Source organism: Melanerpes formicivorus, unplaced genomic scaffold (assembly GCF_026170545.1).
Source record: "Melanerpes formicivorus ecotype bairdi unplaced genomic scaffold, bMelFor1.0.p_v2 SCAF_7, whole genome shotgun sequence".
In the NCBI taxonomy this organism is placed as follows: Eukaryota; Metazoa; Chordata; class Aves; order Piciformes; family Picidae; genus Melanerpes; species Melanerpes formicivorus.
The window spans coordinates 17,549,464-17,575,960 of NW_027142359.1; the positions used below are offsets into that span (position 1 = coordinate 17,549,464).

Here is a 26,497-nt window from a genome sequence, read left to right on the forward strand (position 1 = left end):
GACTGTGTTCAGCTTGGGATCTTACCGTGGCCAGGGCTAAGGCTGCGCTGCTGCAATCTGTGAGCTGTTTTGGGGGAAATAACATTGAAGAGGTTCAGCACTGGCTGTAATGTCTCCTCAGGCATAAAAATTAGCTACATATTTTAGAATCTGAAAGGCTTGTTGTTTGTTTTATTTTTTTCTTTTGCATAGATTAAAAAGGAGAGGAAACCAAGATAAACTCATATTAGTACAGCTGAGCCGCATGTGCATGTGCCTGTGTGTTTCTTTTCAAAGCCCTGTCTTGCAACATGGCACTTGCCCCTGCAGGCAGGCATGGTGCTTAGAAACAGAAAGGTGCAGTTCAGAGAAAAGGTCTCTTACAGGAAAGAAGTGTTATGGCTTAGCCAAACACAAGTTATTAGGCTTGGTGCAGGGCAGCTGGGTAAGATGCAGTGGTCTGTGATGCAGAAGATGTTAGTTCAGATGGTCAAATGTTTCTGTCTACCCTTAGGTTCTATTAATTAAACTACACAGAAAAAGTCACGGGAGTTGTGTTTGTTAAAGTCTCTTGACCTTCAGTGGTTAAAGATTGAGATCAGCTATTGTTGTGAGATTTGTGTTATTTTAGGGGGGGGAAAAAAAAATCTGTTTAGAAAGGCTTGGAGAATTTTGGAGCCATCTAACCCAGATTAGATTCCTGGCTCAGAATTGAATCACAGACACTAGTTTAAACCCCATAGCTAAACAGTGCCTCCTTTCCCATTTCCAAAAATATTATGCTGCTTTCTACATTTTGGCCACATGTGCCATTTCTTGTATAGAAATAAATCATCTGGGATTTAGTATGATTTAGTTCATTTAAATGAAAGCAACTTTCATGTTGAGTTGAATATTCTGCTTCCTAGATTATATTCCAAGCATTTGGTGGTTGTTTTTTTTTTTGTTGTTGTTGTTGTGGGGTGGGGTTTTGTTTGGTTGGTTGGTTTGTTTTGTTTTAGTAGAAGAAAACCAGCACCCTTTCTTTTTGTGCTCCAGCATCACGAGCATTTGCATGGTGTGATGTATTTCTCACCACATGCTGACTGCAAATTGTATTTGAAATGGAAAGTATCAATTAAATAGGCCTTTCTGAACTGTCTGGTGACAGCTGCCATGCTGCTGAATGCTGATGACACTTGCAATATCAACAGATTTGGGCCTTTGCACTGAACATTATAAAACACTTTCTAGCCATTTCAATACTGGTTTAACAAGCAGATTAAGATCATAATTTAAGACGTTAAAGACGGAAACATTCACTGGGGAAGTCTTTTCTCCACAAGCATACCCAATAGCATCTACACTGGTAATGGCTTCAAAATCCTGCACAAGCTAATGGAGGGGCAAAATGAAGTCGGTGCACAAGGTCAGTGGGAGGCTAGGCTAACTGCTCAGATAGGCAAAATCACCCTAGCAATCCAGGGATGGTTTGAGGGTCTGAAGACTCACTGAGAATTCCCTTGGAGAAGTCCCTCATCTGGTCTAGCCAAGAGGCTTGCCTTGGCTGTGGATGGCAGGGCTCTTCCTCACCAGCTCAGCCACAGCACAACAGGCATCGGGAGGCAAGGGTGGACAAAAAAATTGAACATTTTCTTTACAAAATGCCCATCTGATTAAGACAATTTTTCTTTTGAATGAACATGGCAAGTTTAAGTGAAGCTGCCTTTTATTCCAGGTTGCAGCTCCTGAGCTGAAGAGAAAGACCTCAGACATTCCAGTGGAGAGACCTCAACTGGGATACTCAGCATTCCTGGTAGACAGTGTGCCTGTGGAGCTACTGGTGATTGTGCGTTATACTTTTTGCCCTGGGGGTTTCTTTTTCTTGGTAAGTTTGTAAGATCTTGTATTTAGTCCAAATGAAAATTATTATTATTATTGTTGTTGTTGTTGTTACTGTTTTATGCTTCTCATGGTCAAGGGGCGATAGTGATAGAGTGTACGGTACATGGAAAAGGAAGTAATTTAGCAAAACCAGGAATTCCTCCACTAACAACTGAACCTTAACAACATCTCCATTTCTCTAGCACATCTCTCCATTTCTCTAGGCATTTTCCACATGCCTTTGCCAGCCTTGCATGAAAAAAATTCCGTGTAGACAGGAGGCATGAGTTGACGTGCCTATGCCAACACACAGAATGTGTGCGATCCGGCTCCTGCAAAGTCTAGGGGAAAACATGACCTGGGTATTGCTTTTATGAATAGCAGATGCACTGCATTTTTAATATGAGCAGTGTGCATGATCATGTCTAGTGTACAGTACTTAGGTTAACAATATAAACTAGACACTGAGAAATACAGCTATTGTACTCTTTTCATTATTTATCCATTTTAATCTCTCTCTATTAGAAGATTATATATAATTTATTTTTTATTTCTGCAATGAATACTATAACTAACATCTCTTGGCATTATTTTTTATTTGAAAATTCTGGTTTAAAGCACTCTGTTGGGTGACATCAGCTATATTTTCTATTTATTTTTTTTTTCATATAATGAAAGGGAAAATAATATGCTAAGCTTTTGTATAGGAATGCATATTAAAATACCCTTAATGCAGTGGTGTGCCTGGCACTCCAGAGTCAAGAAGTCCTTCAGCTGTACATTGAGACCTTGGAGCTGTATGGCCCAGCACTGAAGACCTGAATACTTGTACTAAATTGTTGGATTCCTGTGCCTTTATAATCCTGTCTTAAATTTCTTCTCTTCCTCTATCCTATCCAGATTGTATTGCCCTTGAAACTGTTGTTGCTGTCATCAGAACTGCTCCGTTTGCCAGCAGAGCTGAAATGAGGACTGGGCATGGACCCTACACTGCACCTGGAATAGGCAAAATCACAAGTGGGGAAGAGGTCAGTAAGAGGTGTTCTGGTCAGAGAAATGTGATCCAGGATCCATGCCTTCTGCAATCCTCTTTCTCAGCGGTCTTGAGGGGGAGTATCTGAAGGTGTGGATTGCTTCCCAAAATGTCTGTTCAGAGGTTTGCCCCCAGGTGAGGGTGAAAAGTGTCTGGATGGAGATGGCCTTCAAAACAAAACCTCCTCTTCAAAGATGCAAATTGCAAATAATACTAGTCTGACAGCCTCCAAAAACAAAATGGCAACAAATTTTGTGGAATGACAGACAAAAATAAAAAGGGCTGTCTCCATCAATTTGTCTCTTGAAGGGAAGTAGGTTGAGCAGCACTGCAGAAAGCAAGGATAGAAAAATATCACCCAAGTCTCAGTCCAAGAGACATGCTCCTTAAGTGGCCTTCTGGCAGACCTGCATTAATATCCTGGCTATGGTGGAGGAGACAAGTCCCTAGGCTGTCCATTGCACTGAGCTTCCATCAGCCTGCACACTCCAGGAGGACTTGGCTCTGATTTTAGGAGGCCTATGTATCTCAGCTCCCCATGAGAAGTGACAAACAGAATGTCTGTTTCAAATCTTGTCCTCGAGAGTTCCTCCTCTCTTTTAATGGTTGCCATCACTTCCACAGGTATTTATCCCTCCGGAAAATCAGAGCTAAGTAAAAGAAATAGGAAAATTCTAGTCCCGTGGGATTTATTTCCTGAATTAAAAGATTGGTACAAACTATTAAATATGAGCCATGTCCTTCTGGAAACACAACTGCCAAATTAATTTGGTGTACAGTAAGGCTAGTTCCCTGCCTTTCAAAATTCCCTGCATGACCATAAAGAACTAGAACTAGACCATCTTAATTCAGAATTAAAATTGTTCAGAATCAAAATTAACTCTGCTGTGGTTTCCCCGCTGCCCTCCCTGCCTTGCAATTCACAGCAGCAGCATCTACGGTAATGGAGAACAGCTGTATAGTTTATGCAAAAGCCAAGAGGTTTGGACACCATGAAAGCAACCCTCCCTACTCCCTGCCTCATGGAAGGAAAGGCATTGTGCCCATGAATGTAGGGCCCTAGGGTGGTTTTAAATTAGCTGAAGACTCTACTTCTGTGTGAAGTTTGACTGCAAGAACAGTGTGGTAAAACACATATTACCACTTTCCTACATTATAGTTAATCACTATTTTCTAGAATAGTTAAACTGCCATCCCCTCCCAGAGAATAATTACTGCTATTTAATTGTATTTATAATTTAGTATACACCTGAAAAATATGCTATAAAATATCAGGGGGGTTCCCTTTAATACTGGTGTTCCATTTACAAACTGTCACATTTATAATGCGTCTTTAATCTTCTGTGGTCTGCTAGAATTTTATATTAAAGTCTGCTTTGTGCTTTAAATATTAAAGATTCTGCAGTACTTCAAAAGGTGATAATGCCTGATGCTCTGGTGGTGCTTAAATCTCAACAGCTAAATATATTGAGGAATGTTCGGTGGCCCTGGCTTAATTAAACATGTATGTGTATTTTCAAATGCAATCTTTTTCTGCTTGTTAGGTTTTTGACAAACCTCCAAACAGGTCCAGGTGGAACAAAGCATGTAAACAAGCTTGTGAATGCAAGCTTAAAACACTCAAATTAGCACCTTCTTACAATTAATATGCAAACCCTGGGATCTCTGTTATTGATAATGCCATTTAATATTATTTGCAGCTGAGCCTTATACTCTAGCCTTTTCATTTTTCTAAACCATATCCACTTTAATTATGTGAAAATGTACTGTTAGAGACTAGTCATCCAATAAGAGCCTATTTACTGCAAGAAACTTATTCTGCCCTGTGTAACAGTATAAATTGCAAGGCTGTGATAGCATTTCAGTGTGCCACTTGCCTTGCAGTGTTTAATGGTATAATTTAGCGCATACAGCTAAATCTAGAAGCATGCACATAGGTTAACACATAGTCTTTTTTATTCTTTTCATTGCTTGTCCCCACCCCCAGTGAGTTAATAAATTCACTTACGTCCATCTTCTTCTAGTTTGGATTGCAAGTGCTATAGGGGAGGGAAATACTCTGGTAGGAGCAAGTACAATACCCACTGATGAGGCTCTGCTCAGAGCTGGGGCAGAATGTGAACACTTCTCAGCACCCTGCTACGAAGTGATGCATTTATTAGGAGCAGACTTCTCTTTATGTGAGTAAAATCAGTCTGACGGCAGCACACGCTCACGCAAGTTTTTAGCAACAGAAAGATGTTTCAGAAGGCTTTCATTCTTCCCAAAATAACAGAAATGCCTCAAAACATGCAGAGATTGTGCCCTACAGCTGGTCCACTCATGCAGTCAATTTCATTTGCAGTCCCTTTAATCTGTCTGCTTTTACCTAGTTAGAGTAACTGGTGCGGTCATAGATAGTGTGTGTAATTAAGGTCTCATGTTAATGCTATGCTACTTTTGCTACCTTAAAATTAGTCTGTATCCAAGTGACCTGACCTGCCACTTATTTTTATATTTTGCACTTTAAAGTGTAGGTTTTCTTTTAAATCAAAGTGCTGTATATTAAAAAAAAACCAAACCACAATAGCACACCCATGTACTCTGAACACAGATCATGTTATACATATGCATATGATATGAGATACATATAGATATAGATGTATCAACAAACCAAACAGTTCTGTATGCGTGTGAGAGCATTGCCTTCCAAATAGAAATTTTCCATAATTTGAACAAGGAAGGAGATATTCCATATGTGAAGAGATGTGGGGAATTATTCCATTTGTTTTAGTGCAAATGTGTAGCAATTGTCTGAAGGCATTTGAAATCTGATGAAAATATCTATGAATGCACTCAGGAAATGTTCTTTTATTCTACTGTAATAGGTAAGGTGATGGCAGAAACTGGGGAAGCTGAAATAGAGCTACTGCAGTTTTACAGGTGAGGCAGTGTTAGCAGGAAATGACAAGCAGGCTATAGTTATTATAATACCCAGGGCAAAGCAGCAAGCATGCACAGTGATAGACAAATCTAAATTAATGATAGTAAGGGTGGTGTGGCATTTTAATGTAAACTTACTCTACTGTAGGGAAACTTGTAAGAATCCTGTAAAATAGGTGAAATACCAGTCATGATGTGTGACTAACAAAATGTTTTGTATAGAAAATACAAATGCAAGCTGTAATATTGCAGCTGTCTGTTGTTAAGGGAACTAACTTTATTTTAGCAACACCTTAAAAGCCTAATGATTTCTTTTGGCAAACATAGGACTACTATAATTTTAAACCTGTCAAACAAACACCTTGAGAAACCAAACACCCCATTTTGCCTTGCATTTTAGTATTATTCTATTATATTTAGACAGAAGGTGACTGGTTAGAGGTAGTCATCATTAAGTCGTTACGAGTGAAAACTATTTGTTTCCCTGTTGGAATCAGCATGTTTTCTCAGTCTGTAATCACCACCTGTAATTAAAATGTTGTCCTAACAACATCAACATACAGAGAGTTCACCTCCCAACTGCATGCTTTATGGAGCTCTGTAACCCCTCAGAAATGGAAGCTTGGAGAACCTGTCTCTGTGATCTTTAATGGATTTTTAAAGATGACAAGAAAGGAAATGGGAAACTAAAGGCATGGAAGACATAAATTCCCTAAAGGTGCATTCTGAAGTAAATCAGAGCAACTGAAAAAGTGAATTCTTTGAGCCCTGGGATATCTCCCAGGTTTTTCAGCTGGACACTTACAGCTTGTCGGGTCCCTGAACACCTCTGCTCTGGGCATGCTTTGACACAGTGAGTCACAGAAAGATGAACAACATCACCTGAAGTGCTGTTTGAGGGGCAGAAAATTGCTCCCACTGCACACTGCGCTGCCTTTACTCTAAATCACATGACTTATTACAACCTTCTCTTTATGAAAGAAGTGCCATTTAGGTATGTTAACTTCTCCAGCTGCAATAGGCATGTTTCCCTCCTTATTTCCACAACAGCTAAATGCAGTCAGAGAAGGAGGTGAAGATCAGGTTTTATAAAATCAGACCCTAATTGTTCTGAGGGCTACAGCTGCACCAAAGGTAAATAACAATAGGCAAGAACAAGAAGCTTTAAAAAAGCTCTATGCTATCCAATATGTGTTATTTATATATGTCTGTTTCTATAAACTGGTAGGAGAAAAAAGGAAATCTGTTTCCCTTCCAAAGATATTAGAATTAGAATAAACCTTTATTAGAATAAACCAAACCAGGTTGGAAGAGACCTTCAAGATCATCGTGTCCAACCCATCAACCAATCCAACCCACCCAAACAGCTAACCCATGGCACCAAGCACCCCGTCAAGTCTCCTACAAGTCTGACTACAGTTGTGTTTTGTAGTTCTCAGTGAATGATGCAGGCTAAAGCTGAACACAGTCAAACTCCAGAAGCAAAAATATATTGTATTTTTAAGCAGTTTCATTTGTTTTTCAATTTATTAAATCAAGTAACACATATTCATCTTGCCAAATAGAATTTGCTTATAGAGCTTACAGGCAAAATTGCAATGCTAGTATCATGTCTTAATAATGAAAATACTTGATCACATGCACAAGCACAAGAACTGCATATATTTGAGTGGGAAAGAGGTTTGTGCAGACCTGATTCAATCTCTTTGATATGTGATGGTACAATAGCAAATGCACCATCTCTCCTGTTTTGAATATGTTAGTATCACTGCTACTGTCCCTCTCTGGTGTCTCTTCATGTGACACCACCTGACCATATATTCCTACCCCACTGAGGACCCAGTGCCCTGCTCGTGAGGCTTTGCTGGGAAGGAGGACACAACACACTGTGTTGTGTTGGGGAACCAACAGAACTCACATCTGTCAGAACTGCCACTGGTACCTGCATGGCTGACACCAGCCTGCTCTCATTGTACCAGGGCTTTATGCTGAAACAAGGGAGGCATTCCTGCATTATAGTACTTAATTATTTTTTACTCTTTCAGATCTTCAGTTTAAAAAAGGAAAAAACACCATTTAAGCTGTTTTTTACATTGACTTCTTACTTTCTTTTTGCCTGCAATCTATTGCTAAATCAATATGATTAAATGTGATTCTCGAGTTACAAGATCACTTTGGAGAAACTTTAGTTCCTACCTTTTACATTTCTTATGTGTACTATGTGCAGTGCATTTATCTATCCTCCAGGGAGAAAAAAAATCCTTCTATTAAGTGAAAAGAGGAACACTGATAAAGGTAGTGGCAAGTATTACAGGAGGTATGGAACGTATACCGGAGCAATACCTTTAGACTACTCTGTTTGGAAAGTGTTATTCTGACTTTTTTCTCCAGTGTGAATAGGTCCATAGAAAATATTACACTTTGCCAGTCAGTCACAATTTTACCCAATAATCATAAATAACACCAATCAGATATAAGCAAAAAAGAAATTTTCTGTATTCTCCAGCATCCTTGAATCATACATGCTAAATCATACAAGGAAGATGACTTGCTCAAAACTATTAGTATTATAAACTACTAGCCCAGAAGTCAGCTGCAGCGTTCATGTACCAGCATTGTTTACAGTTCAGTAAAATTTGGTTTGGGAAGGACAAGACAGGATTTCTTAAAATACTACTGTATTGCCAAGTGTGGAGTGTGGCTGTATAAGAGGTCAAAGGAAGTCACTGAAGGACAGGAATTCAGTGTTCACTTGGACTAAAGGCAGAATATGTAACTGCAGCTAAATCATTTGGCAACAGGAGCAGCATTTTTCTCTCCCAACAGGTACAACGTGAATACAAAGGCCACAGTAACTTTGCATCCAGTACAATACAATCACTTCATGGGTGCAAGTGCTCTGCTGGAACATCTCCCAGTATGAGCTTTTCGGAAGCAAAGGGCACAAGATCAGCCCCTTAATCTGAGTAACTCATTCTTACAGTAGGTTTTGGTTTTATTAGCTTTCTAGCATTACAGCCCTATCGATTAATGAGTGCATCTGGAGACCTGTATAGGAGGAAGAAGTGTGAGTGATATGATCACATACTACCTGATACTGCTCAGGGGAAATAGCAATAACCATAGTGAGAATTCAGGGTAAATGTCCTAAGAATCTGTCTTAAATCACTCACAGTTCCCTTGCTCTCTTTTTCCCCTTTTACCTTTTTACTTCTGGCCACTTTTCCATGCAGCTCTCTGCCTCTTTGCTTTCTGATGCCATTATCTCCAGGAAAAAAAAAAAAAGTCCCCAAACCAACCTTTACTTCTGCCAATCTCTGTTGGCACCTTTGTGTTTAAAGCACTCATTTGTAAATAATTCCCCCCACCTGTACACCAGGTAATCACTTCTAAAGTTAATTGAAAAGAAACAGATAATCTTGTTTTGTGAGGCTACTTTCCAATATGTTATCATTTTCAGACTCCAGTAAAGTTCTTCCTGGTGAAATATTCCTCATATCTCTATCAGCCTGATTTATTGGATTATTGCTTTTATTTTTCTTTAGGGGGATTATGCTGGCCATTTTCAGTGATACCATTGCCTCCAATCAGAAATGGATTTTTTTCCAGCCTCAGAACACACCAGGATTTGCAACTTGATAATGTCTCCTGTTCTTGATTTTCAAGTGCCTGCTACATTGGAGAAAAGGTAACCACAATCCCAGAACTTGCCATGTATCAGCCTGCTGCTGCCTTTTCCACTGATAGTACTTAATTGCATTTACAATTTCCTCAGTTTTCCAACTATTTCTGTCAGATTTGCTTTTAACTCACTACAGATTGTGTGCATTGACTGTGCAACAACCTCACTCAGAGCTAAAATATTTAATCACTACCTGTGGATAAATGTTTTTATACTTTATGCTATGTTGTTTAGAAGTGAGGCATATATAAGGAACAAAAAATCTGTCAGTATGCATTTTCTATTGGAATGTTGCATAGGTTTTTAATTGGAAAATAGGCTTTTAAAGGTAATCATTGCTGAAGACTAGAGTTAGGAAGTGAAGCATATTTTTGCGTGATTTTCCTTCTTAACATAATGAACCTTTTTGTGTCTGTCATGGAAAACATGGAAATTTCATTCTCTTCTCTGTAACTATCTTCACTTAAATGTTTTAGGTTCAGTTGCTTTGAATGGTTTGCAAGTAACCTAAAGGGCTGTGTTAATATTAGCCTGCAGTGAGCACGTACTGGCACTTTGTTGCTGTTTGGAGAAATGACCGGTTTACTTGGTTATATTGACAGCTCTACTGTAAAATTTGCTGGCATTAAAGGTCAAAAAGATCCAGTTTTTCCTCCAGTTGCTTCTATCCAAAAGAGAATAAATCTCAGAGCAGAATCACTTCTCTGACAATAATTTATGAATTATGCACTGACTGTGTTTGAATTGAGAAAGGCTTTCATATCCTTTCCATTAGCTCAGATTAAGTTTTCATATAGATGCTGGGAAGCATGCTAGCAATATCCTTAGCTCATTTTTATGAAAATTTTATCAGTGCTTTTTTCTGTACTACACTCCAATTGGGATGTCTCAGAATCTAAAGCTCAGCTTTGGACATGAACTTCTCTCAACCTGGCTGGCTGCTGCTCTAAAGGTTTCAATATTTTATGGGCTCTGGCTAACTCAGCCGTGAGATTCAAGCTGCAGAGATTTAACTCTAATGTAAAATCATGAACGGATGAAAACTGGGATGTCATAAGTAATACATCTACAAGAGCAGGATGCAGTTACCATTTTTAAAAGGTTTTTAAAAAGAAAACAGCATTCTCTACTCCCTCTTTGTATCCTAAAATGAAAAGCCTCTGAGCTATTGTACTAATACATAGCCATCTTTTCTTGCCTGCTTTTCTTCAATTGCTGCTTAATTGTTGTGGGTTTTTTCCTTCAGGTCCACCATCAACAAGAAAGCCCCTAATGTCAGCTTCCTAGAGAAATGGGCATCACATCACTTAATGTTTTGAGGCCAAATCCATTCCTTAGCATCTTCTCTTTTTGTCTCAAAACTGATTTAAAACATTTGGAAAATCTGTCTATTCAGCCAGAGTGTTCTGGTGCATTCTTTCCTAGAAACAGTGGGGTCAGATGCGATCTGTCTGATGGACTTTTTTGCTGCAATCTATAGCTGTTTCCCTTGAGTCCTGCCGAGTCTAGCAAAGCAGCACAACCCTATAATGGCCCCAATGACAATATGTTCTTTGTGTGAAAGAATCCAGGGGGAAGTGCTGGAAGGTGCTCTGGTCAGTAAAAAAATAGTTTTAGTGTTTGCTTATTTTTATCATTATGTACGTTGCCTCCACTGGAAATATTTTCTTGACAGTAAATAAGCGTCACCATAAAACATTTAACAAGCATGAAGAGAACAAATATAGAGTCCTTTTCATCTTAAAAGGCTTCAGTTGTTAATGTCTGTTATTAGCACGTTTCATTTGAGAGGGCATAAAAGGAGGACTGTATCTTCTGTATTTTTGGAGTCACAGTCAAGAGTTTAATCTGTTTACAAATGTAACTCCCTTATGTGTCATGACAGAAAGATTTCTCTCCCTTTTAAAAAATTTGGCCTAGTCCAAAACTCTGTTAGGCCAATACAATGACAAGATCTGTAGTTGCATTTTGCCAGGGTTATTCAGGCAGAAAGCGTAGGCATAATTAGGGAAGCCCCTCTGTACAAACTGCTTCAGATGCTCGCATAATTGGTGCCCATTTCTGGCTCCTCTAGTACACTGCTCCAGTGTGCAATCTTGCCTTTGTTTTTTCTGGACTCCAGTAATACCTACTCACCATGCTAAGTGCAAATCATGCTCTACTCTTTCAGCTTTGCACAGTATTTATTGACAGCTATAAATATTCACAGTCAGAAACATCTCAGCCCTGTATAACTGGCGTGTGAAGTAAAACAAAGCTCTGCTGCACTGGCTTAGAGTACCCCTTAGGACTAAGTCCTCTGTCACCTCTCCTTAATAAATAATTCGAGGTGTATAGGACTTGGAAATATACAGGTAAATAGGTACCTCTTTTTCTAAAATTTCTAGCCATTTGCCTGATCATAACCACACTGTAAAGCTGTCACAAAAATGTGGCTTCCACAGTGAGGGGGCACCAGCCTGCTGTGGTGAAAGGGAAGGATAGAGACATTTTAAAAGGTCAGTAATGGACCAGGTTTTACACTTTAACTTCAATTACCCACACACAGGTCAGGCAGAACATTTATCTGGCTTGTCATCACCTCGCTGTGCTTGCCCTTGGCAATACCATCATCTGGGCAAGCCCTTGCCAAGAGATAACAACACCATGGCCAAGCATTGCCAGCAGCAGCCATGCTGAGCACCCACTCCGCCAGCCAGCCAGCCAGAGCTTTTCCCCACATGTCCTGGGTGCCGCTTAGCACAGGGCATCCTCCTGCAGACAGCACCAGTGTTAAACCTTGCCTGCTAATTTAGAGCCAAATTCCCTGACTGATTCAGAAGCAGTAGACCCACTGGGGTGAGCAGATTTACCAGCTGTCCAGCTTCCTTCCAGATTGATCTCTGAATGTTTGATGTTTGATTCACTTTTGCTTCCTTTCAGCTGTAAGACTATTTGCATTTGTGCTGTCCTCTACCCATACTCTTCTCTCTTGGCAATGGGGTGGATCTTCTCTTTGCAGCCCACAGTCCTTTCCTAGTTTTCGTATCTGCAGTAATCCCTACCTGCACCTTGTTATCATTTAAAATCAGAGTGGGGAAACGGTGGGATTATACTAACAACCTGACTGAAAATAACCTAAAAAGAAGAGTTTTGCAGTTTGATTACTCTTTGTATTTCCCATATTAGAGTCATCTAAGGCTTTTGTTTTATGCTAGGCATTGCATGAAATCCTTAACCCAGGTCATCTGGTATCGCTCTTGCAGCTTTGCTGTGGCATGTTAATGTATATCAACTGAGGGTCTGGCAGGTCTGGTCCCACTGCAGGCGTGTTGGGAGCAGCCCCAGTGAGGTCTGCTCTCCACATAGCAGGGTCTGGCCAGGGCTCTGTAACTGCACAAGGGTGTGTAATATCAAGTGCCTAGTGGAGACTCACAAGGAGTCTGGAAACAAAGCAAGCCCAGGAAATCAGCAAGGCGATGCTGACCCACAGAGAGGAATGTGTACCTCTGCTCAAGAGCTGGTTTGTACCTATGTGTTAGCAAGTACTTTCTCCTGAACAGCTGGGTCTCTAGCAAAGTTCTGAAAAATTGCTTTTCAGAAATTAATACAATTATAGAGCTTAGATTAAAATCTATATGCTTCTTACAAGTGACTGTTATGTATAGCAAAAGAAGCAAGCAATAGCCACAGAAAAGGTTATTGAACAGAATCTTTAAGCATAAACAAGTGCAGCTTGCTTTATCAGTGCTGCTATTGTGTGCTGCTTATTAACCTTTGAAAGCTTAACACTTCCAAATAGTGTTAGTGCTTATGAGAGGTCTTTGCTCATTGCCACTTGCTACATGTTCCGGTGTTTAAAGGGTGGATACCAAGAAAGAGATGGAGACCCCCTTTTCTCAAGGAATTCTGCTGAAAAGATGAGGGATAATGGGCCCAAGTTACTCTTGGGGACATTCTGATCAGACACAAGAGGATAATTTTTCACAGTGAGAACAATCAGACATTGGAATAATGTCCATGGGGAAGTGGTGGATTCTCCAACACTGGATACTTTTGAGATGCAGCTGGATAGGGTGCTGGGCCCTCTTATCTAGGTTGTGCTTTTGCCAAGAAAGGTTGAACCAGATGATCCTTGAGTTCCCTTCCAACCTGCTATTCTATGAGCATCTTAACTTTGTTAGTTGCTTATTGGAAATGAGATGGGTACAGCTGGATTAGATGTAGGAGGGATAGTTTCTCCGTAATATTCCCAAAATCTTGTTCTGCACAGTAGGAACTTTGGTCTCCTCTGAGAAAAGGGTGTGTGAGAGAGAAACAGCATGGAGGAGCATTTGCCAGCTGACCTGTTTTCAGCACAGGAAAGACCAGAGCCAGATCCCCCAGGCAGGTTGCTCTGGTCTGCAAGACATTGCCAAAGGTGAGTTGGGCTGTGAGATAGATGATAATCTTACTCTTAATCTGCCTCAGATTTGCCTGGCTAACTCTCTTTTGGATTTCAGCAAGGTATTGTTGTTAATACTGATGAGCCTTTTTTAGATAAGTATTCCTAAAGCTAATATAAAAGATTTGAGATCTGGGGAGCCAACACCACTTTTCAGACCAGCCACCACATTATTCTCCATCACGGTGAGACATGACAGCAGGGTATGACAGGATGTGTTTTGGAGGATGAAGGTGCTGGGTCTTTGGCCTAGTCTGAGGCCTGTCTCTGACTATTGTCTAAAATGAAGCCATTCACTAAAGGCAAACCATATCTTAAATGTAGCCACTGAAGGAACACACAGATATCTTTGAGAGATTATCTAAGTGTACTAGATCCTGCCTCAGTGCAGGAATTTAAAGAAGGTGGTCTATTTTTCCATGCATTTTTAGGACTCAGTAGGGTTTTTTCTATATTACACAACTGAGTCAGGCTGATTTTGAGGAAGGAGGGCTGCCATATAACTGATTAGCAAGTGGTTTTCTACTAGCTTCTCTGGTAGACAAATGTTCTCATTAGCAGCAGAAGCATGGTGGCAATATCTTGCTTGTACTAGCTCCAGGAAAACAGGCCAGAGAAAACACCTCTAACTGTAAGATCCAGCAGTGGAAAAAGGAATTGCTCCTTGGTGTCTTTGGTATCACTGAGTACTTCCCTTGTATGGGGGATCTGGCTGTCCATATCCCTCCATTTGAGGCCTGGAGGGGATAAAAAAGACCGAATAACCTTAAGATCCATCAGAACTACTGCAAACAGTCTTTAGTCTAAGAGTTTGCATTGATCCACTTCGGTTTTGGATGCTTCCACTGTTTATGGTGGCAGAGTTGCTCTGCTCCAGAAATAGCTCCAGCAGGCAGCTGTGCGGTAGCTTCAGCAGTGGCAATCACAGAAAAAACAGCAAGCAGTGGGGCTGCTACCTGGTGTACACACACAGGTTCTCAGAGCAGTCTCCATTTGACTGTCTGTAGACTATAAGACAGCTTGCTCCACCTGAAAGAAAGGCAGTGCCACAGAGTTTTCTGTGAAAAAGGGATTGTTGTATACTGGTGTTTGTGTTTCATAGCAGCAGTATGAGATGCTCAGTTTCCTGAGGCATACCCGCAGATCCAGAAGTAATCCAAAATACATGGCTGCTTCTAAAACAAGATAAACCATCAGGCACAGACTTGATGACCTTCTGTCTCCAGATGGACATTACGTACATGGCCAATCATTAAAGGTAAACCATATGGCAATCTCTCCTTTTGTGTGTGTGTGTGTGTGTGTGTGTGTGTATTTCGCTCATATGTCAATGTCTGGAATACATTTGGAGTACTTGACTGGAACAGGGGCAGGAGTTGGCCTTTCCCACCTTACAAGTGTTTTACCAGCCAGAGCTCTATCAGGCTGCAGAAAGGCAGATTTTGTACATTTCCTTGCACTGGGTCTCTTTTTGTAATTCCGGTGTGGACTCTCTAGACAGTGCCATTAGAGCATGTAAAATTTAATTTCCATCTCATCAGTGTCAGAAGCTGATCAAAGAATGCCTGCAAAAAAATTATTGTGCCATTGGCTGCATCCAGAACATATGGGCATAGCATTAGTCACCATGGCCTCCATAGCTCCTCCAGCAATTACCATCAAGGAGAAGAGGCATGTCATACACTTTAAAGGAAGACACATATTTCCCATGTCTTCTAATAGCAAACACCTCTAATTCTAGAAAGGCAAGAGAAGTCAGAAGTTGAGTCTTATTTAAATCCATAATGTAAAGAGTTGGCCTCATTGTCATCTAAACCACAGTGCCCAGGGCATGTGTGTTACAAGCCACTTCTATGCACTTTGTCTGGGGGCAACCCTCCAGTGCAAGCAAACACGGCTCCTGCCTAGGGCAGCAAGGTTGATAGGGTGGCAAGAAACAGCAGGACTGGGATTTTCCCCTCTTCTAATACCAGCTTCTTATTTCTGCCTTAACATACTGAGGAATGACACATTCCTTACACTCCTCACACCAACGGGTATTTTCTGTTCCCTAAACAACATAAAGTATGTCATTTTATTTAACCATCTTTGTAATCTCAGATAATGAAGCCACCAGGCACATATTAAAATTAGCATCACTGCCCCAAATTAGACATTTGGGTCCTGGGCAGACTTGTCCCTAGGTTTGTTCTGCAGCAGGAAAAATGCTGATTAAAGTGCAAAAATGAAGTTTACCAGAAAAGTCCAGAGCCTTTGTAACATGCACAAATTGTACCATTTTCTGGGGAAGGTGTCTGGTGCACATCCACTCAGGGCCCTGGGAGGATCTTAACCATTAGGAACAATTTTTCAGCTATTTTCTCATCTTGATTACCACAAGGGATGAAACCCAGTGAGGGGAAGTCAGTGGCCATCCTTCATGGGACACAGGCTAGGAAGGACTGCTGGTCATCCACCAGTCAAGGAGGAAGAGGAGGTCTGAGGATTCCTTCAGACTCTGTAAACCTTGTTAGTAACAGAGTTTGGGGGTGTTTTTTTTGTGCCATTTGATCTTTTTCTGGGGCAACTGACCTTGGCATGAGGATGGCCTAAAGACCACATTGCTCTTTGGAACCCTTAAGGATTTATCTAGCACAGGAACATCACCTCAAAGTAGCCACTGATCACAACAAAAAAAAAAAAATAAGGCAGAGGAATTTGTATATCTCATCAACTTTGTGAGGGCTGCAGAAATAAGAAGAAAGCTTGCTGATTGATGTGCTGCTTGTTCAGAAAACACTTGTGCTATAGTGCATATAGATGTGCAGTCTTTCATACCTCCTTGTTTGTTCTCATGTAGACATGTATCAAAAGAGATGCCTCCTCCTGCCATAGCTGGGGTACTGACTTGCCTCAGGAAATTCACCTTGACTGAATTTCAGTGTCTACAGGCTCCCACAAATCCCGTCATATATAATTTTGTTATTGTTTACTGTTAATAACCATATGTATAGTAGATAAATATATGGCTGTTTCTTGCCTCCCGTGTGTGCAAAGAGGAGCAAATATATCACCTCTACTCTGACTCTGTTTACATGATGATGAAGTTGAAAGTTTCCACCTTTATGTTTTATACCCTCTGTGATACAGACTTACTTGGAATTATGGTCTTTCTTTCTTTACTCCTGTGGTGGGTTGAAGGTTCCCTCAGCATTAACTTTTAAGCCAGACCAACTCAGAAGCAAATGAAGCTGTATTTACAAGCAAAACCTATGCTCTACAATGGAATACAATGAACATGTACAAAATATACAGTATTTACAATATTATACAGATATTTACAATTAGCAAACAACATGGAAACCCCCCTGGTCTAAAAGACCAGGGAGGCTGCTCCACTGCCCTTCCCCCTCTGCCCCCTACCAGAGAGAAAAAAGGGTAGTTGAGAGGAAGCAGTGTTAGTTAGCCAAGTTAGTCAGTGTTAGTTAGCCAAGGTCAAAGGAGAAGAGAAAAAGAATGGGAATGGAAGTGAAATGTGAAGAATTGTTATGATACAGCTTTTACCCCAAACACTTATCCAATGAATTTGTTTAGAATAATCTTTTGTTTGGCTTTTTACACCCAATAGTGATTTGTTTATATTTTTCTACTTTTCTGCTCACAATCTGCAGCTAACTTTTAAAGGCATAGCCTAACACTGCCACAACTCCTTCAGATGATCATTCACTAGCTGCTGTGGTCCCCTGTCTGTCTGCACAAACAGAAGAAAAAAATACAGAAACCTTCTCCTATGACATTTCCATCAGGAATAAAATTCCCTCTCTGTGTGCCCTTTGCTAACTTCTCACTTGTGTTTGAGTTTGCTCCAAACAGTAAAGAAAGAGCCATTCTCAGAAGCACTAGCTCTTTGTGAAAAGCCATTCTACAAGCCATAGGCAGATTTCAAACCATGCCAGATAGTAGTCTTTTTAGATAAAATTTAGCTTTAAAAAAAATATTGCTATATTAATATTAGGTAGTTTTCTGGGAAGTATTTAGGCAAAATACGTCCTTTGGAAATATATCTGCTGATTTTATTTATGATTTTAAAAAATCTGTGTTATGGAAATTAATTTAATCCTCTTTCTCTGTAGCTTTTTACTTTTTCCTCTCTAGTAGTGATCTTCAGACTTCCTAGGTCTTACATGTCATTGTAAGAGATTATATTGGTCACAAATGATAGGCCAACATGCAGTTCTTCATAATTTTACATATATTTTCTTCTAGAGAATTACAATAGAAATAGGAGTGTTAGAATGAAGAAAAAAAAATTCCTTCAGTGTCTTTTCAGGAAACTGTGCTTTAGCAAAGTGAGACAAATAGTAGGGGCTGTAATGCACTGGGCATCTTGCCCTTTAAAACCAAATACATCTCCTTCAAAGAAGAGGTTTGCTTATTTCCGTGCAATGGAGCATCTAAAGCCAGTAGGACAAAGTGAATCAGGTCATGAATGTACAGTTTGGAGCTTATCTTGTTTGAAGCAGTAATTGCACTGCCCAACACTTGCTAAGAAGCTGCTGTTTGCACGGCAAATATTTTGTATCAAGTCATTACTGGGTTTGTTACAAGCTGTAGACACATAATAAAAAATGACTACCGTAATATCTTGCTGATAGTCCCTACACTGATCAACTGCAAATGATCTGATTAACAGTCAGCTGCTGATTCCCAGTTTAATTAATCCTGATGGGCTATTGATGCGCTGCAACTGTTTGTCCTAATAATGAGTTTTGAAATTAGACTGCAACAAGCCACTTAGACAGCTGCCAAGGAAAATAATCATTTAGGAAGGCAAGCAATGGAGACGACAGAGGAGGAATGGCTGCTATTTGACAGAAAATTCACATGGCTGTGTCACATGTGTTTTATTTTTACATTTGGAGCGCATTAACTGTACCAGCAGTAAGTGGTGACTGCAAGACACATAACTAGCTTCACAATTAAGAATGCTACTTCTCATCAGTATGCAAAAGCTAAACATGAAACATGAAGTGTGTTAATAGCAGAATATATGTAGCTACAGACCATTGAACAATTTAGGTCAGTCCTTTGAAATGTTTAATTAGACTAATATATCTGTTTGCAATTAATAACAGATGTGACAAGCTAATGTGTCCATGTACTGACAAATTAACCTTTGCCCATCAGCTGCTCGGATCTGTGAGAAAAGTGCCATGTTTTGCCTCTGTTCAACTGAACCTAAATAAAATTGCATGATAATTATAAACATAAATGTTAATAGAATGTGCTTTCCATGGGAAGCAGAAACCAAAGGCAAGTATTTCTCAGCGAGGTCATTGTACTGTACTTTGCCATGTGACAAAACCTGCAAATTATATTTTTCCATTTGTCTCAGTGCAATTAATGTTTGGTTTGACAGATGCTAGTTCGATAGTCCTCATCACCAATGGACCTGGGACATACCAGAGACCGTAAATTAATAGCCAGGGTAAGAATGCTTCTGTAGGTATTCAGTCTTTGGATTTATTTGCTGTCTGTGAGCAATTGTGCCCTCAATTTGTGACAAGCCTTGCTACTGAAGTGACGTGGCAGACATGTCTGTCAGGACTTGGGCTGAGGCCATCAGCATATGCATTCCACATAACTAATGGGAGCATCTCTCACCCCTGGGCTGGTGGTCTGTTTGCATTTCAGATATAACATCCCTCTTACTCTCTTTCACTCTCTCTCCCGCCTCCCCTCCTATAGATATATTTAGAAATTACAGGCACTATATATATATGTATGTATATATATTTATTACAGGCATCTTCCTCTGCTCTGCATTAGACTGTTTAAAAAAAAAACCCAACTGTTATTGATGGCATTTATGAAGGTTGTGTATATATATTTATATACACATATACACATAAATGTGTGTGTATATATGTATGCACTTGTGTGTATATATATATACACAGATGTATGCACGTCTTTTATTTATAGTAAATGTACTTGCACATAGTATTACACTATAAAATTTCAAATTCCATAACATGTTTATTTTTCTCTAGATTTGACAAAAACTGCATCCTTTTTACATTTTAAGATTTCAAAATTGAGTGGCATGTTTGGATGCTCCATGCCTGCATACTTGCTCCTTCTGGAAAGCTATCTTTTGGGGGACAATATTGTTGGCATGTTGGATTCCTCTAAAGTACTCTCTGGGAGTGGCTGTCTAAGACTAGGTACTGAACTAGGCAGCCCAGTACGACCACTCTTAAGAGTCTTGCTCCACATTTTTGCTTGCTTGCTTGCTTTTGTTGATTAGGTGACATCCCTGGGGGCTGGCTTCATGATGAGATGGCATGAAACCTGTTGTGTGATTCAGCATGGCACATTCTGAGGAGCTACCGAGCCTGGGACTCCTACTGTGAACCAAGAGATGAAGGTCTTCAGCACTGGTTAGTGTAAAGAAACATTCAGTACGTACTCTTGATAAGTGCTTTTCACTAATACCTAAAGTTCTGGTTCCAGGATCACTCATTCTTTGGATTATATTTATAACATTACATTGGAGACTGGGTAATATCAAATTGTCAACAGCCTAGAACTAGCATTAGATTTGAGGAAAAATTCATAAAAATAGGGCAACATTAAAACACACAGGAGCTATCAATTACATGTGCTACTGCTCACTTGGACACCTGCTTTGTGCTGCTCAAATGTACACATTAGGAATAGATGTATATTGACATCCCAAATAAGTGTCAAGAGGCAAAGCATCATTATCTTTCAGACATAAAACCACACTATCCACCTATTTTCCCACTCAGCTACATGTACTACCCCTAAAATGAATGCCACCTTGTCATCAGCATTCAGCACCACAGTCACAGAATAAAGGGAGCCCAGCCAGCCACATGAGAAAGAGGAGATAAAAAAGAAAGCAGAAAGAAAAAATAAAATGCCTTAAGTCTGTGCTGCCCTCCTTCGTTAATCAATAGTCCTCCCAGTGTTCATTCTCTACAGTGACCGGTGTGCAGTATGGGCTGTGGATAGACAGGCAAATACATGGCAGAACCCTGGCTCATGCAAGTGACAGCAGCAGGAGGTCAGGCAGCTCTTCCACCTGAAGAGTAAGTGTTGCTCCCACAGCACAGAGGACTTGTTCTCCTTGGCTCTGACAGACCTTAAGTAGACACCATTCTTCCCTTTTCACTTGCTGGAAATTTTGCTCCACAGTGAAAGGTTTCTCTGCAAAAGCTGTTCCTTCCCAGACGGGCGGAGATGGAAAGCAACATTTGGTTGCTCTCTGCTCTGCATTAGGTCCGTTAATAAACCCATGATATTTACGGGATTTATTTGGAGCAGACCTTGGGCAGTCTGCCCACCTGCTGTGCTCATCAGTGTTAACAGCAGCAAGTCATGGGATGTCCCTAACTCTTAAGGTCAAATATCTTAGCTGTCCCATAGCCCACATCTTAAGGTTGGGGTTTGTTTTGGGTTTTTTGTTTTGCTTTGTTTTGTTTTTTCCTTTTTTTTTTTTTTTCAGTGAAATTAATGCCTCACATGAAACTCTCAATGGGCTTTTTTTTTTTTTTTCTGCTTTAGAATCATTAGGGTTTTTTTTCTTCAGGCCTATTAGACATGTTCATTCTGCAAATTAAAAATAAATTAGAAACACCCCAAGTAGTTAAGGTACAGATCTAAGTGTGCTTACAAAAGAGATATGCCTTTGCCTAAGCACCAGTTCAAGTTTCAGGTTCTTCTCTTTCTTCTAGGCAAGAGCTTTGAACTTTGCTCTGTGTGTTTGGTGACAGGATGATGGGGGGCACATCGGGCATATTTTTCTCTTTACACATCAGCAGAGAGGAATGGTTGCACCATACTCAGGTACTGTAAATGCCCAGAGCATGATCTGCAGCAGGCCCGTGCCAGCTGCACTATGGACTGGTCTTTTCAGAGAGTTTGTTTTTAGTAATTATACAACTGCTCGTGTGTTTGAAGGAGGGAATAGATTTTGAGATGACTCCTGCCCCTTTGTTGCCCTGTGTATCCTTGGGAGCATGGCAGAAAGGTAGCTGCTGGTGCTCAGGGGAAAAAAAAGGTGTAATGGATTGGAAAAGTGTATACTTTACTTTGAAAACTTCATCCACGTATTTCTGAGTAGTTTTCAAAAAGAAAGGGAAAAAAAGAAGTAATCTACAAATGCTACATAACTTTTTCATGACTATGGCCTTTAGCTAGGCTGAACTTCCAAAAATGGGTTTGAACTACTACAATACTGTATCCTGACAGCTCCTAGTGTAAGGAAACCCACTCTTGTGTGCTTCCAGGAAACCACTGTGACAGCTATAGGAGCCTAGATAGCAAGAGGTATAGAACCAATAATTTCTAAATGATGTGTGAGACATTGGAGTGGATTAACCCTCTCATGTCAGTTCTGACAAGCTCCTCACCAGTGAGTGAGTGTTTTACTGTCTTACATGTGTCTGCTGAGCCTTTGGGTTAGCATGTTCCTGCTGTGGCAAATCTCACTGCAGAGGTGCTGAAGGTGGTAACTGTGGGCAGGATCCCAGTGTAGTGCCCCGTGCACGTGCTCAACACTGAATACATTCTTCTGAATAGGCTTTATATATACACAGAAAATCTGATACCTTCAACATACAGGCAGGCACAGCCAAAAGGGTGCAATGAACAGTTTGTCGGTCTTCCTGTTTTACTTTAAAATGTGAGGCGCTGCAATGTTTCTTCTTGGGCATCACAACTTCCGCATCTCACATTGCAAGAGTTATTTCATTTCTCTGTAGAGCTACAATCAAGGCATACATGTATGAGGGGCCTAATAATTTTCTGAGATTTTTGTTTCAAGCCATTAAAGCTGAAATACATTACTCCCTTTCCAAAGCTTTCAGAAAATAAGCAGATGAAAGCTCTGGGCTTTTTGTTGTTCTTGTTCCTCCACTTGTACAAATAACATATAATAATACTTGCATTCAAAAACTGAGGGTTTTTTGCCCTTCATATCCCAAAGCAGTATAAATTGATGTGGTTTAGATTGGCTATTAAAAATTCCTCTCTACTTTCTCAGTTCACAGCAGAGCAATATGGCTCTGGTAGACTAGTATTATGGATACACGGTATTACTGCATAACCTATCATCATATGAAATTATGTTCTCTATCAAACCCAAAAGTTTTAGCAAGATGAAATTATGATTCTATGAGCAGGTTTCCTGCTCTGGCATCAACATTGATGCAAAATTGATGAAACTTCCAAGTGAAATTGCATTGTTTGATCTTCACAGTCCTGGAATAACATAGCCTAAAGCTACAGTTTCTGTAAACTTACTTTGCACAAACGACTTAGCCAGTACTGATGTATTGACATAGTGTGCCCATGAATGACATTAGGGCTACTTAGAAAAGAGACAAAATAACAGTGAAAGAATGCAGCAATTGGTTCTGAAATTACCTTTTTCCAGTGAACCTCTCTGAAAAATTACCTTTTTCTGCTGAGTTTCAGTCCAAAATTACCTTTTCCAACTGAAGCTCTCTCAAAGTGCCTTGATGTTAAGCAATATAGTTTTTAGTTGAAAATGTCACAAGGCCATGAAAAGAAATTGATAGAAAATTTCAGGGTTTCTTGTTGATATTTGAGGCAGCCTGTGGATTTTTGTTCTTTACGACAGATCTTCTCTGCTGTGCTACCACTTTGATTTCTGTACTGCCAAAACCAGCATGTTTCTAGGCTTAATGGCTTCACCGACAGGAGTGTGAAGGTGATTTAGTTATTGCTATGGAGGCGATGTTACCAGTAGGAAATTGGCAAGCAGATGTCTTCTGAGCCCCTTCCAATTGCGTAGAAGGGAATGGTACGGTTTTAATTGAGAAATAGAATAAATGTCTTTAGATCTCTTTCTTTTTAAGGCATACATAAATACAATAGTACTCTGATTAGCTGAGCTGCTTGGGTGAGGGTGTGCAGATACTTGTCTACATATGGATTGAGAGGGAATAGTGATCCAGAGCTCATGGAAATCAATGGAAGGGCTCCCACAGCCTCAATGGGCTTTATCTCAGACCTGTAACTGGAAGTTAAGACACCAGGTGACTGCCAGTCGGAATTTAGAGTGGAGCATTGCACAGACAGGGATCAGGTTTTTCTATACATGGTAAGACCAAAGCCTCAGGCTGTTCATGCAGGTGGATCTAACACCTGTACACAATATCAGTGAACTGCAGCAGGCAGAAGAGGCAGTGTATTAGCACAACTGGAGGCCACAAGACACCAAGATTTAAGGTATGGGCACCTGAATAAGATACCATGAGATGGCTAGGGGTTAATTTTACAGTGCGTTGACAGTAATTGCATGTGTGCAAGTTCTTATTGTGGTAAATGCAAAGCTGCTTTTCTCTGAGGAGTAAGGTACTTTGCTTACTGGGGATAAGAGAATACATGCAGGGCAATTACTGCAAAAGAGATGACACTTAGTAAGCTCTCATTCTTGTAACAAGTTTGCATGCTCATGATATCAGGGAGAATTCATCTCCCTTGCAGCCAGGTTCTTGGTCTAAACTATCAATTGATGTTCCTTCAATAGTCAGTGGAGACAGAGAGGCCCCTCCAGGTACCTCCCACCTGTCCTAGTGGAACTTTCACCCCTTATGATCACAGGTGTTTAGGAAGCTCCAGCTGATGGCAAGCAGTCAAAATAAAACTACATCACACACATAGTGTTTTCACAGAGTGACACTTGTAATATACTTTGTGCAATAGTACCTTTGTGGTTAACCTTCAGTCTACTGTAGTAGACTGTAGTACTACTACTGTAGTAGTCCTCACTACCACAGGCCTGTGGCTTGGGAGGAACTAGCTGGAGACCTCTGTCTCTTTCTATTGATGGTGCGGGGACCCCAATGTAGCACAGCATATTGTTAGATCAAAGACGACCATGACTGAATGGGGCAGTTTCTTTAGGAAGGTGTGGGAACAAGGGCTGGCAACTTGTTGTAGGGATGCTCTGGGCTGATTTACCTCTGAAATGTATTGCAGGATCAGCAGCTTATGGAGACAGTGAACACTGAGCTGCCCAATAAGAAAGCAGAAATGCAGTCTTAGACTTTGTAACAACCAAAAGGACTGTGCCTTCAGATGGGTTTCACAGGAGAAAAGGTGCATGCAAGTCATGATTTCAAACCCAATTTGTTTGAAACAGATTACTGATAACTAGATAAATTAAGCACAAATTTATTAGAGAATAATAGTAAGATGGATTATGAATCCCTTTTGGTTGTGTATTCTGCTACACAGGAAACAGAACAATACATTTAACAGAGCATCAGCTGTTATCGGTTGATGAACACTGAAAGATCAGCTTTGAGGTTTATATTTAATTTACAATATTGAGCAGATTCAGCCAGATAAAAGCCTGCAGGAGTAAAACAATTCTCATAGAAACATCCATGTTCTTCATGTAAGTTTTTGAGGCACTGTAAAATATGTTTATTACAAATCATGGCATTTTAAACTGCTGCCTCTGAGTTCCTGAATTCAGGGCTAGCATGGAATTAACCAGAACCCTTCAAGTTGTGAATATTTTACTTTCTTCCAAAAAATCTATTCAATACCTTTATTGATGTCATGTATATTGACTTCAATCACTGGTCAATATTCTGCCTGTGGCTCTGACATTGTTACCAGGATTGTAGCTACAGCTGCTAAGAAACAGACGGTTGCACGTTGTGAAAGAGGTTTCAGAATTTTTTTCAATATCTATTAGTGCAAAAACATGAACCCTTCTGTATTACTGCATTAGCTGAAGTCTAACGTGGGGGCTCTAGACCCCACAACACATTTTCAAGTGTATGTACGTGTGTTGCTAGTTGTGGAGGAGTGCTGTGCATCTGAGTGTGGAGCATGCTGGCTCCAATACAGTTCACAGAGTGGTAGGAAGGGTGCCAGTATCCGGCGTGAAAATGTAGTTTTTGCACAGATTTGAAACTGGTGATTGCCTTTGTCAGCTCTCCCTCAGCTCACAGAAGGCTTCAGGTTTTTTTCCAGCAGGGGTGGGAGGAAGGATGTGAATGTTTGTATGTATACATACAGTACAACAGTAACATACAGTTTACATGTGCAATATTTGAAGATCAATCTTTTTAGTGAGAGATAGTAATTATTTCTTTAATCCTGTTTTCTTGTGCCAGTCCATTTCTTTCTGAGTGTAAACAGTTTACCATCAATGATATATGGAAAAGGAATGAACCTTTCCACATGGGGCTTAGGCAAGGAGTGCTATGAAGCCCTTTAACCCAAAGCCAGTAGTGCGGGCCCTCGAGGGTGATGCTAGTACAGGCAGCACAGGTATCTGTGCAGAAGTCAGTGGTCTCTAGACCCGGATGCAGTGACAACAAAGGAGACAATAGCAGAAGGTTCCTGAGCAAATCCTGCAGAAGACAGCCTTTTGCAGGATTAGTGCATTTTTGTAGATTTGAGGCTGTGAAGCCATATTATGTCTTTTTTCAAGCCCTTTCTCTTTCTCCCAGGAAGGGGAGTTTCCCTGTCAGAAATACCATTGGGTGATTCTTTGCTAGTCCCTCCCTGAGGAAGCACATGATACCAGGCCAAAATGATT

General features: G+C 40.3%; 1 long non-coding RNA gene across 1 annotated transcript in view; it reads left to right on the forward strand.

Annotated features, from left to right (window-relative positions):
- Positions 1 to 1,708: 1,708 nt before the first annotated feature.
- Positions 1,709 to 26,497, forward strand: part of LOC137442168 (uncharacterized) — a 29,031-nt gene continuing 4,242 nt past the window's right edge. The window contains exons 1-7 of the long non-coding RNA XR_010987601.1: positions 1,709 to 1,846; positions 2,743 to 2,870; positions 9,343 to 9,485; positions 13,732 to 13,878; positions 15,005 to 15,160; positions 19,301 to 19,369; positions 20,192 to 20,324. This is a non-coding gene — a long non-coding RNA (uncharacterized lncRNA). The remainder of the gene's footprint in view (positions 1,847 to 2,742; positions 2,871 to 9,342; positions 9,486 to 13,731; positions 13,879 to 15,004; positions 15,161 to 19,300; positions 19,370 to 20,191; positions 20,325 to 26,497) is intronic.